The 13,980-nt window shown below is 43.4% G+C and overlaps 1 long non-coding RNA gene across 1 annotated transcript in view; it reads right to left on the minus strand.

The window, feature by feature from the left end:
• LOC103003139 (uncharacterized) overlaps nucleotides 1-13,980 on the minus strand; it is a 204,048-nt gene that overhangs the window by 34,463 nt on the left and 155,605 nt on the right. Inside the window, exon 3 of the long non-coding RNA XR_449624.2 lies at nucleotides 12,369-12,518. This is a non-coding gene — a long non-coding RNA (uncharacterized LOC103003139). The remainder of the gene's footprint in view (nucleotides 1-12,368; nucleotides 12,519-13,980) is intronic.

Consider the following 13,980-nt stretch of genomic DNA (forward strand, 5'->3'; position numbering starts at 1 on the left):
TAGGCGTTGTACCAGGGGGTTATTTTTATAACCTCCAATTTTGCTTCGGGGACCAAGGCTTGAAACTAGCTACGGACTTAGATGAAACGAATTTGCAAGTCTCAGCTGAAATCTGGAAGCAGGTGATCTAACATCTAGAATACCTAACCGCTACAACAAACCAAGTGCTTTCTCATCCTCTTTAAAACCATGTTGTCAGCCTGAAAGAGGAAGAGGAAGCCAACTGAGTTTTGATGATGCTTACAAGTCAATTTCCTGCCTTCGTTCTCAAATAGTTCTGCTGACCTCTTAGGCTGCTAGTTTCAGAAGCTACACTATAACTACGAACAGTGATAATAATACTTGGTATTATTATTATACTTGGTATAATTATTATTATAATGCTTGGTATTTACATCAGAGCCCCTCCTCAACGGCGATCACCATGTGCTTTCGGAATTGCCTGATCCGTTCTCCTGATGCTTGGGTTGGCCTACACATCCGCCATGCTGCAGGTCTTCTCTGCAGTGGCTTGAATTCCCCTTCGCCACATGGCAAGGGAAACCACCTGGTCTGCTCTTTCAGCTTCTCCTTTTCTTAGCCTCTCTTATCCTCTGCTCCCTCCACTCGCCCAAGTTCAAAGTTGCGGACAGACAGGCGTAGTATAGGAGTTGTGGGGCAGTGATGGAAGGAGGACACTGTGATCAGGGCAGTAAAGAAGAGAGGGTGCCTTTTCTCCCCCACTTAAGTCCTGATCAAAAGAGTCTTCAGAGTAATCAGGTCCCGACTGTCTGTCTTTAAAATAAGGAACTTGAACTTGAGGGTCTCTGAGGTTCCCACCAGCTCTGAGGAGATCATTCCATCAACATTCCACGACCCACTTTTGAATCATCAAGATGGAAACCTATTGCTTTTCCTCTGTCCCAAACGCTTCCCCCACCAAACCTGCTGTAAAATAAATGCTTCCCCTTCCCAAAATACCATGTTTTTTTCTATCATGAGAAATGGACACAAAAGCCACTTCTGCCATAATTCTACCCTGCTTTAGTCTGGAAATCTCTGGAGATGTTTCTGTTTTCACAATGACTGGGGGAGCCTACTGGCATTAAGGGAGTGGGAGGTCAGGGCCCTCCCCCCCAAATCCTGCGAGGGTCAGGGTAGTGCCTGTGCCTGGCATATTCACAGATACTTAACAAGTCTGTGTATGGACTGAGCAGAAGCATGCCTGTAATTTCCCTTTCTAAGGCCTCCCTTCTTAGGGAGTAACTTTCAGGTGAGTCACGCGCACACACAAGTAGGGCGATGTCCTCACATAAGAAGGACAATCTGGGTGCAAACCCTCATTCTCCGTCTCTAAATTGTAACCTCCTCGGGGGCAGGGACAATGGTCCATATGGGGTCATTAGGGCTGTTCACAAATATTTCCAGGTCTTTTTATTCTGGACATAGGCTAGGATTACATTTTCCTGCCCCTTTGACATTAGCCAGAATCAAATGACTTGCTTTGGCCAATGAAATATGATTGGAGGTGATGTGTGTCATTTCTGGGGGATGCTTAAGAGCCAGTGTGCAAACCACCATGCTTGTTTCCTCGCACTGTGGTGACCATGGATCCTCATAATGAGAGGGGACCTCTGGGTGACTGAGTGGCTGGGTGGGTAGTCTCCCTGCAGAGCCGTGTTGAGCACGGAGACTCTAGTTTCACCGAGGCAGACGGGTAACAGAATGTGAGCAAGGAATAATCGATTGTTTTGTTCAGCTGCTGTGATTTGGAGGTTATTTGTTACCACAATATAAATTGGCTTATGCTGACTGCTATTGTCTAATCTGGATTTTTTGAGGAAGCCCAATAAAAAGTATCCTTACTTCTTTACCTGACTTCTGAACAAATTGAGAAATAAGATGAAAAGAAAGGCAGATGGAGGCCAAACTCTTAGCTTTGTTCCTCATTTAATCCAGAGAACACTGGAATGAAGCCATCCTCCCATGAAGGGTGTGATGGTGGGTTGGGTATGCCTGATCAGCCAAGGCTCACAGTTTTATCGGGACATGTGTTCTAGCCCAGTTCGAGGAGGTGTAATAGTTTGCTAGGACTTCTGTAACAAGTACCACAGACTACGTGGCTTAAAAAAACCAAAAATTCTTTTCTCGCAGATCTGGAGCCCAGAAGTCCAAGATCAAAGGTGTCAGGAGGGTTAGTTTCCTCCGAAGCTTCTCTCCTTGGCTTGTAGACGGTGATCTACCTGTATGTTTATCTGGTCTTCCCTCTATGCATGTCTGTATCCTGATCTCCTCTTCTTATAAAGACACCAGTCATAATGAATTAGGGCTCACCCCAATGACCTCATTTAAACTTAGTTACTGCTCTAAAAGCCTCATCTCCAAATACAGTCACATTCCAAGATACTGGGAGTTAGGATTTCAACATATGATGCTGGGGGTGGGAGGCAGATGTGATTCAGCCCGTTACAGCAGGCTTCTGAGTTGGCAATGCAACTCCAAACAGCCAAAAAGGAGGAGCTGAGACAAGCACGACCCATGAGAGTCTCGACAAGTGTACTAGTCACGTGGCACTCTTTCCAAATTGACTGATCACCGGCGCCTGCAACCTTTCCAAGGGTCACATGGATTGGGTTCACGGGGACATTCAGTAAGACAAATGGTCTCTTTCGTGACTTTTCTTACATTGTACTGGTTTTATTTTTGTATTTTTTTGGTTTGGTTACTACTATTGCGTCATGTTACCCTTTAGCCCATCTGTTTCTTTTCTGCCTACTCTATCCCAACTGTCTGCTCAGCTAGGAAAAAGGCTTTCCCAGTCTCCTGACTACACCCTGCATTGTCCCAGGCCCACAGCAGCTGCCTGATGTGGGTGGCAAGTTGGGCTCTGGGTTTATTTTTGACTTTTGAGTTTCTCACACTGCAAACTGGCCTGAGAAATAAGAACATGGTATAGCAGATCCTGGCAAGGCAAATGGTAGGAGAACCCTTCAGGCACAGGGCTGCCAACTATCTCCCCAGGTTAAACCGAGCCATTGTGAAACCAGCCATTGGTCCCTGTGGTCCTAATGGGTATTGGGTGTGTCTGCCAAGTCTCACTGCCTTTGGGAAGGAAGACTCACATGGGGGAACCAAGCCAAATGTGCATGGCTCTGCCACAAGAAGCCAAAGTGGCCTCTGAAAGATTAATGGGGCATTTGGCTCTCTGTGTCTTAACAAGGGAGACGGGAAAAAGCTTTCTGAAAAATAGCAGCGGCTTCTGGCAGAGATTCCAGGGGACGGGGTTGAAGGCTGCAAGATGGCCCCGCCATACATTTTCTCTCTCAATCTTTGCTTTCCTTTTTCCCACAGTCTCTCACCATCCTGCTTCTCTTGCTTCCTCTTCTCATTTCTTCTTTGGTGTTTTGCCCTCCCCAAATGATTTCTGCCTTTCCTTTCATTTGCCCTGTCATCTTATCTTCTTACTGTCCTCATTTATCAGGGATGGGGGGAGAAGGGGGCATTTTGTACGGTGGAAAGACACAGGTTTTGGAATGCAGCCTGGGCTTTCAGCTCAACCCCGCAACTTTCTAAAATGAGTGCAATGGACATGGATTGTGTATTGTCCCCTCCCTTTGGGGATGGCACTCATAAATGCCACTCCCTGCTGAAGGTGATTCTGTCAATCAAGGGGCACCGCCAGCCCACCGCAGCTGTGGGCACATGATCAGAGCATGCAATCCCACTTGACTCAGTGGTTGGTCCAAGGCAACCAAGAAGGGCCAATCAGAATGCTTCTAGGGGTCAATATGTGCTACAAGCTCGAAGGACCACGGAAACCTGTGACATCTGGGAGTCACCTTCCCTCCCCATAGAAGAGAGGCTTTCTGACGGTAAAGCAACACAGAACAAAGCAGGGTCAAAGACAGGGCACAGATGGGGCACCTGAATCCAGGAAAAAAAAACCTGCATCAACCCTTCCACCTTCCCTGTACTTTTCCATCACATGAGCCACTATGTTTTGTTTTGTTTTTTTGCCTTGAGCCAGTCTGAATTTGGTTTCTGTCTCTTGTAACCAATGGAGCCCTAATGATCACACTGTGACTTTAGGCAACTTATTTAACTTCTTGGAATCTCACCTACAAATGGACTTTTCGACCCTTGTGCCCCCAGTTTAAGTGGGGTGCATCCAAAACAAAATATGCTCACCTATGAAACTCAGCACAGCTTCTTGTGATCATTTCTATAGTAGACTTTTCTCCCACTAGACTGAGAGCGCAGGGATTGTGTCCTATTCATCCAAGTATTTTTAGCACTTACCCTGGGAGTTCAATAGATGTTGATTCACTCCCATTTTCCCTCTTCCTTCTTTTCTTCTTTATAACCTCCTGCTTGTAGCTCTTACTTCTTTTCTTCTGTTTTCTTTCTTTCCTGGGCCAAATTTCCAGCCAATTTCCCCTAGTCCTCCTGCAGTTAAGTTTCCATACCCGATACTTGGTGTACGTGCAAAAATTACTGTCATTGGTAATTGTGTGCCCAAGTGGTGCTGTAAAGGAGGTCTGTTTCATCTGTCCTTGCCAGGGAAGGGGCAACTGGCCAACTGTGCCCACAAGCGGCTAGTTGCTGCAAGTATCGCAAAGCTTTAATAGCTAGAAATAATTGCTAGTGCAAGAACTAGGTCCAGCCAGAGGTAATTTTAGCTTGGTGTTAAAGTGACAGTTCATGAAATTAGTCACACGCAGATTCCCTTTCTTCCCTCGCCCACCCAAGTCTAGCCCTCTTCTTAACAAGGGACATTTCTGATATTGCATCCCTGGAACATTCCCACACAAACAGGCGGTTATCCCAAGGTGAGCATGGCGTCAAGCAAACTCCTCTCTCCTCTTTTTCTCCATTCCAGTCCCTTCTTCTGGCTTTCCCGTGTGGGTAAATGACACCAACATTTTCCCAGGCACCAGGATCCCAAGCTGGTGATCATGTTATACTCCTTTCACTTTGTTCCCCAGTCATGAATATTCCCTCTCAAACCCATCACCTCTTTGACTGCCATCACCCTAATGCAGGACCACTTACCTCTCACCTGTGTTAGTTTAGGAGCCCTCTCTTTGCTTCCTTCCTCTCTAGTACCTAATCAGCCCAGCTCTTTACTCACTCTAACACTTTCAGGGGCTCCCCACTGCCAAGTGAATCAAGCAAAACTTTTTCACTGCAGAATTCAAGATGCTCTGCAAAATCACTCAAGCCAAGTCTCTGGCCCCATTTCCACTTTGTTCCAGCCAAACTATTTCACATCCTATTCCCTGCCTGATCTGTTGCTGAATTTGCTCTGCTGCTACTACTGCCTTGAATACCTTTTTCCTTCCTGTTAGAAACCCAACTATTTTCCCAGGACTAATTCAGACTCTGTAGAGATGGACTTCCTTCCAGCCACCTTGACACCACGGAAGGGACAGACCAAGGAGGAGAACATTCTTGCTGGTTTAAGTTGCCCCGTGTTTGGTGAGTTTGATGGCCGGTCCTGTTTCACCAGCTTTAACTCCAGGTGGCATCCTATTGTCTCCAAACGTTAATGTCATCCTCAAAAGATAAGAATTTCCATCCCTGAGAGTCTTCCAGAATAATAGCTACTGATTAGTGAGCACTTCCTCTGTGCCAGGCTAAGCGCTTTCCACCAATTATCTCCCTAACTCCTTGCCATTAGTTTATGAGATAGATGATTGTTACCGTCACTTGACAGCTGAGAAATGAGGCTTAGCGAGGTTAGCCTACTTACTCTGGGGACTGTCACTAACAACAGGTAGTTCTTCAGATTCTAAGGCCCATACTTCCCACTCAAAACGTGCTACAATTATCATACAGAGCAAGGAATGAGAGCAGTTATCATAGCTGCTAACTGCCTGGAGGAATATCTTTGGTCAAAGCTCTTAGCCTCTGAGGATGATCACTTCCCTGAGGAAAACTCATGCCCTTTATATGTTTTGGGTATAAGTCAGTCTCATTACTTATGTGATGATCACATGTCAGACAATCTTGTTTCCAAAAATTATTGTTTGTATTGCTATTTAAACGTGAGATTTATGATCATGCCTAGAGAGTCTCAGTTTTTCCTATACCATCCCTGGCTAAAGAAAATAAACTGAAACATTTTCCTTTTTACAATTTCCCTGGAAACAAGTACCCAGGCTAGTAAGATAGACAATCATCTGCTTATCATTTTAGTGTTTAAACACAATTTCCCCAAATTAATGTGTTTTAGAAAGACCTAGAAATTATTGAAGCCTCTGACTCACGGATGCTTTCAAGTCCTTCAGCCTTTTGGGTCATGTTAGTTTTTAACATAAAATCAAACAGCTTGAGGCCTCAACCTTTGAAAATAACAGAAACTGGCCAGCTGTCTGAAGCTTTCAGGAAAACAAAAAGAAGCTTGAGGAGAAAATCTGAAAGCCTTTGTATATGTTAATTACAGACACTAAGGGTCAAAAACGGGAAAGGGGAACCAAGACAGAATGAGAGCAACACTGAACATTAGTCAGGGTGATGCTAGGTTATGCTGCAGTTAACAAACCCCCAGATCTCAGTGACTTTCACATGAAAATGTATTTTGCTCACATAGAGTCCACTGCAAGACCCATGGTTCTCCAGAGAAACTCCCTTCCAAGTGGGGATCCAGGGAGCCAATATGCTTCTATCTTGAGATTCTACGATCTCAACACATGGCTTCTGGGGTCACTGAGTTGGAGAGAGAGAGAGCCAAAGAGTCATGAAGGAGTTGTTGATACTTCAGCCTCGAAATGATACGTGAGACTTTAGTTTGTGGTCCATTGGCCAGATATAGTCATATGGCTTTGCCCCCAACTTGCAAGGCTGCTTCAAAGTATGGAAGAGCTCATGCATATTAAGTAAGCAATCGGTGCTCTGAAATGAGGCCAGGGCTCAGGTCATTTCACGTACTTCTTCTTTTAAAAAAAATGTTATTGAAGTACAGTTGATTTACAATGTTGTATTAATTTCTGCTGTACAGCAAAGTGATTCAGTTATACATATATATATTCTTTTTCATATTCTTTTCCATTATGGTTTATCACAGGATATTGATTACAGTTCCCTGTGCTATACAGTAGAACCTTGTTGTTTATCCATCCTATATATAACAGTCGTTTAATGTACTTCTAATCATTTACTAGGCAAGCTCCTAAAACGTATGAATCTTTCATCTTTAGACTCCTATACTTTCTACAGTAGAAACTGAAGCAGAAGAAAGAGAGAGAAAAGAGGTAGCAAAGGAGAATAGCAATTTACTCCGATTTGAATTTAATCTCTTTAGCAGACAATTTGAGATTTACATTCGTATCTCATTTTAGAGACTTTAATACCACAGAACAGTTTGGCAACCAATATTCTAGTCCCGATGATGTCATTAACTAATCTGTGACCTTGAACGTCTAACTTTACGTCTCTGATTCTCAGTGCTCATCAGTACTTTGGGAATGATGAGTCACGCTTCACTGAGTTACTGTGAAGTTCACGTCACTTGTCTGAAATGCTTAGCAAAGTGCTTGGCTCATAGCAGGTGCTGAAGTGTTTGTTGACTGAACATCCATGAGCAAATTAACTGCTTCCTGTTTAATCTAAAAGAAGCTGCTAACATCATGAAATGAAACATAAATGGTGCGAAGGGCATAGGATCATTTTAGTCACTCAGAATGTCATGGTTGGTAAATTCATTCCTGGGGGGGAGAATGTTTTAAAATAAAGGTAACTCAATCTACTCCACTGAGCTATTACGAAACTCAAAGTAGCTACCAGTGAAAAGGCTGTGTAAACTGTAAAGTGCCATGTACATGTAAAGTATTGGTATTAATAATATCATGACCGGGACTGGCTTCGTAGGTGTGTGACCTGTGCGGTAGCCATACACATCCCCACATGTAGAAGAGTCTCACACTTGGTTTAACAACCTTCGGTCACCACTTTGAAATTTTTAATAATTTTTGAACAAGGGCCCCCCATTTTCACTTTATCCTGGGTCCCACAAATTATGAAGCTGATCCTGGTTGTGACTCAAAATGTTGCTTCTTTTTGTCAAAAGAAGGGAGTTAGGGTTAGAGATGCTTCTTCTGGTCCCTTGCAGCCCTAAAACTATGTGATTCTAAAATATATTCCAAATGTACCATTTTTATTTTTGTGTTTTTTTTTAAACTCTTTACCATTCTTCTATTTCGAATCCAACATTTTTTAACGTATCCGTTATTTCTCACAAGCTCTCAGTCGTTTAGTCCCCACTCCTGTGAAGCCCTGGGAAAAGGTTTCATTTTCCCCCCTAGATTCAGTCTACTTAGCGAAAATCCTTAGAGACAATTCCGACTTTGTGTTTTTATGAGGCCTCTTTCAAAGTATGTCGTGTGCACACTTCATGGTCTGGATTCTAGACTGAAGACTGGTATTGGTATTGAGTAATATGTTTCATGCTTTTGCCAAAGAACATATTTTTAAAACATCTACACTGGAAAGAGAACTTTGGAGTCATGTTGCTCTGCTTCCGAACCAGGGAAGCTGTGATGTAGCAGAACATGTAGGAGACGTGGCGTTTGTAGATTTCTGTTCACGTTCTTGTTCATCAATTACTGTGTATGTGAGCCAAACCAAGTGGCTTAAATCTCTCTGGGCCTTAGTTTCCTCATCTGTAAAGTGGGATGACAGAGGACAGGGACAGGTAGTATCTATTTCATAGGATTCTGAGGCGAAGATATGAAAATAATGTTCTTGAAATGAGTTTTAAGTTGTGATGTATCCACCGAAGGGACTAACATGTTATAGAGTTGTTTCCATTATAAAGAACTTCATCCCATGAATGACTTCATCAACCATGATAACCTAAAGAACCAAAATGACCCCCTGCACTATTTCTGTTTAATATCATGGTGCTTAGCTCCATAGATTTCCCTGGGTTAAGTAGAAAACAGGTTATTTTGTTGATGGAGATTCATTTAACAAGTATCTTTTGAGCATCCACTGGGAGCTCAGCACTTTGCTAAGCACACACCAAGAATTCTGATATTAGCTCACAATCTAATATATCCTCAAAACCAAAACTACATAGCACTATACACTTGATCATAAATATTCCATTGGCAAATACTTAATGCATATCCACTATATGCCAGGTCTATACTATGTAGATTTTTAAAGGAGAGCTAGGAGGTGCTATGGGGATTATAGCAAAGAGATCAACCAAGTCTTTTTTTTTTTTTAATGTGAAAAGGAGGGGAAAGAAAGTTGATGTAAAAACTGAAAGCAGAAATCCTCAGGGAATTAATAGCAAAATACCATGATGGGCCATCCCAGTTAAGAAGAGTTACCCTTGGGCCAGGGGTGGGATGAGTAGGCAAGAGAGGTAAAATATTAAATATTAAAATAAAGTAAGAATTTATGTGCTGCTAGTGTACAATCAAGTAAGATTTATAACTGTTTCCAAGGAATCTCAAAAAGAAGAGAGTAAAGGGACCTAGAATAGAAGAAACCTGAGGCAGATTAAAGGAGGAAACAGGGTTGGGGGCAGGGGGGAGAGAGAGTGAGGCAGCAAGATGCAGAAAGACTTGGCACCAAGAAGAGTCCACTGGGACGCTCCCAATGGCAGGAATGGCTGTTGTTTCCAGTTGTGACAACTGTGCATTGCACGACTCTAGGAAGAGGTTATCAACCTCCCGTTCATATAGTTATAAAACAATTTCTCAGCAGATGGTAATAAAAGTCTCAAGGAAAACGAGCTTGTTTTTCTAATTTACACATCATTTGGACCAGCAGGAGCATGCTGGCTGGGGGGATTTTGAAAAGAGCTGTTCGATTTTTATTGCTTCTGGGAATACAGTCCTTACACTTGGGCATCGCCTCCAAATATTCATTTAAATTATACTATACAGAATCTCCTTGTATGGACGGGATTTTGAAAAACTCAAGGGAAAAGGTCAGTTGGCGGTGGTGGTTACAGAGGAACAGCTAGGCAGGGAGATATTGGCAAGAGGTCAGGAACTCAGCAGAAGCCCCAAGTCACCAGGTTTGTTTTGCCCCAAGGCATGCACAGCGAGCCAAAACACTGAGACGGCAGGTTTGCAGCAAAGAGAGGGCTTATTTGAAAGGCAGCTAAGCAAGGAAATGGAGAGAACAAATCTCAGATCCGCCTCTGAGAAGGCAAGGGACTCAGGTATTTGTGGGATAATGAATAAAGAAGCAGGGTGGCCTGAGGCGTGGGGAGCATGGGGAAAGGTGACTGGAAAAAAGGTGCACTGATTGTAGTTCTGGGCAGGTGTAACTCAGCTACAGGCCTCCTCACCTTCTGAGGGTGGAGTTTTTGGTCCTCTCATTCCCAGAGGTCACCCAGCGGACACTCGTGCATGCCCAGTTGAAACACTGGTGGTCCTATCCAGTCTTAACTATCCACTCTTAACCCGCTCGGCTCGAACTAGGCTCAGCTGACTCCAAGTTCCTAGAAAACAACTTGGGCAAATATCTTACTGTTAAGGGTATGTGACACGTGGAAGATGTGCAAGTCTTAGAACGACCTTGATTAGTGAAGGTAGGTGAAATGGATTTAACCCACTGTTGCACTAACCATGTTAAATGTGTCTTTCACATGAAATCCCCTCCTGCCCAACAGATACTCAAGCCATTCTGTTGGTCCTTCATCTTTAAAAGCACACACAAAAATGGGGCTACTGGCTTTTAAACTCTACCTGCCGGGTGTGGTCTGATGGGCAGATTTCTGGATAATGTTGCCAAGAAACTTGGAACCATCTCTCTTCCTCCTGAACCTATGTGACTTTAGGAAAAATCCCTTCACCTCCCTGAACTTCAGGTAAACACACCTGTCTTGCCTCTCCCATCAGTTGTGATTAAAACAAAACAAAGCAACGCAAGGACAGCAACAGAAGTCTTGGATGCAAGCAAGGGCTGTAGAAATGGAGGAAGTTATTCATGCAATGGTCCATGTTCTTGTCTCTGAACTCTGGGGGACCCCATGCAGAACAGTAAGTGACCCTGGGCTAGGCCATCGTTTTCTGCAGGGGGAAGACGCAGGCCAATCTAAATGGTTTGAGCTGCTGGGAAGTGGTGCTCACTGGGCCCCGGAGATGTCCTAACGTTCCACAGCAAAGGCTCTCATTTTACTTGAAAGCACAGATTTCTCCGCCCCTCACCACCCCCAGAATTGGTAATCTAGATGAGAAACGGCATCCCTTTTTCCTGAGATTGTCAAACTTTTGCAGCTAATTATCAGTTGGAGTCAGTGTAACAAAACCTGCGTTTCTATGCTGGGTTTTATTAAAATACCTCTGCTATCAGCAGGCGCTGTGGCAAACTTGCTGCTAGTACATGCAGTGGGGTTTTTCTTCTCCCTGTGAGGAAAGCTCCAGCAGGTTTTATACATCAGAGCTATTAACTGGAATGGCAGAGACTTACTGTAAGCGCTATCACTTCCGCTTTTAAGAAACAATGAACTATTTCCTGGCTTTTCAATTAGGAAAGCTTTGGGAGGCTATGAAGGAAAAATGTAATGTATAATAAATATACTAAAGAACAAGCATGATTAATGGCAGTTTAGAAGGTTCTTTTAAGCTGATGCTTTATAGCCCAGGAATCTGCATTTACTGGCATCCTCTGAAAACCTAGCTTCCATGAATACTATAATGAATACTCAGAATCCAGAAAGCCCCCAGAAAACTCACTTTGAACTCTACGTACTTGGCTCAAGACTGAAATCTTCCTTGAAGGAAAGGCTGAAAGACTGAATGCCCTCAGTATCCTTTTATCATTTGCATTGGAAACTGCTGTGAGGACAAGGGGACAGGCCTGCCTAGGGTTCAGCTTCCCCCTGCAGGTGATTTGCTAGGGATGGAGGTGTGGGGGGAGGAGAGGGAGGGAGGGAACGCAGCTTAAGTCCTAGTACTTTCTTAGGTCTTCTGAGCCTCTCAACATAGAAAATTCTAGACAAGGTCATCAGACCTGAACATATCCCCCAAATCACTCTCATTTGTACTCACCCCTCTCTCCTCCCACCCCTGGCCAAAGAGAACTAGGTTTCCCTTCTGTCTGACCCTGTGCTTTCCTCAGTTTTTCCAATATGGTGTTTCACTGCATTCTCAGCTTTATCTGCATCTCAATCACTCTGGCTTCTTGTCTCCACAGACATGTTCACGTCCCCTTCACCGTAAGGGTGATTCCTTCTCTTTTCATCACAGCCAAATGCCAAAAACATGCTGCCCACACACTCTTAACCTGTCACCATTGCAATCTGGTTTCTTCCACCACCTCTCTCCCTGAGATTTCTAAGAATCACCACATATCTTCCTAAAAACCTCTCTTCAATAATTATTGTAATTTACCTTTCTGCTGCCTGTGATTATTTTCACACTGACCTTCTTTCTACCAGTTGTATGATGATGGTTTTTCCTTCTCCTGCTACTTCCAATGGCTCTTTTTCCAATGCCAGCAATTCAAATTGTCCTTTGAATGCAGGATCATCACAGAATACCAACCTCACTTTTCTGTAATATGAGTTTCTGCATCTGTAAAGAGAGGGTGATGTTGGGAATGTGAAATGATGCAGCCACTTTGGAGTTACCATTTAACCCAAAATTTCCACTCTTAGTATTTACTCATATACCCAAGGGAAATAATAACAGATGTGAACACAAAATCTTGTATACAATTGTTCACAGCAACATGGTTCGTAATAGCTAAAAGGTGGAAACAACACAAATGCCATCAACTGAAGAATGAATAAACAAAGTGTGATATATCCATACAATGGAATATTACTCAGTGATAAAAAGAAATGCAGTATTAGTACATGCTATAGCTAAATGAACTTAAAAACGTACTACAGCATGAATGAACTTTGAAAACGTGCTATAGCATGAAGTCACAAAAGACTACATATCACGTTATTCCAATTATATGAAATGTCTGGCATTGAAAAATTTAGTGTCTTAAAACAACAACAATTTACTACTTCTTACAATTCTATAGATCAACCATGTGGTTCTTCTGCCTCACGTAGCAATGGCTGGGGTACTGGGAGGGCTAGAAGGTCTAGATGTCTAACTCACATGGCTAGCAGTGGGTGACGGTCACTAGCTGGGAGCTCAGCTGAGACTATCATCCAGTGGCTTTGGTCTTCTCTACATGGGCCTCTCTACATGGGCCTCTCCACATGGCTGCTTGAGTTTCCTCATAATATGGTACCTGGTACCAAGAAAGAGCGTTCCAAGTTGGCCAACCCAATGTGCAAGCACTTACCAAGCAACCACTTTTCCGTCATGCTTGCCAATTTTCTATAGGCCAAAGCTAGTCATATGGCCAAGCCCAGAGTCATTGTTGGAAAGGCTGACACAGAGACTTAAGTGCTGGGAGTCACGGTTTATTGAGGCTCACCATAGTAACAGACTTTATGAAGACAAAATGACACATATTGTGCAAGATTTTAGAGAACCAATGAAAATTTTTCTCCTCTCTGACCAGCTAGTTATTATGGTAACTTCCCTATAGGACACTTATAAGCCGTAGAAGGTAAACATTCATCACACATAAGACTAAATGCCTGGCCTTTTGCTAGGTGCTAGAAATACTTTACAGAGATACGACTAAGTCTGAATTTAAGGAGCTTATGGTCATGTCAGGGAGACAGGTGTGTAAATACACAACTATAAAACAGTGTGATGACATAATAAAAGTGTGTATCTTCAAGACAAAATGGGAGCCCAGAGGAGGGGGATCCTAAGCATGCTTGGGGATGAGAAGGAGGCATTTTCCAGCTAAACAAGGGCAGGGGAAGAACACAGTAGACAGGGCCATCATGACAGTCTTTGCTAGAATTACAGCTCAGCGTTCTGGGTGTAAGTTGTGTGTGTGTGTGTGTGTGTGTGTGTTTTGTCGCTTAGAAGGCATAGTTGAACAGGTATGTGGAGACCAGAGAAGGAAGGATCTTGTATTCCATGCTAAAAGTGTTCCAGGTCCTCACGACCACCG

This window comes from Balaenoptera acutorostrata, chromosome 11, assembly GCF_949987535.1.
Source record: "Balaenoptera acutorostrata chromosome 11, mBalAcu1.1, whole genome shotgun sequence".
Lineage (NCBI taxonomy): Eukaryota > Metazoa > Chordata > Mammalia > Artiodactyla > Balaenopteridae > Balaenoptera > Balaenoptera acutorostrata.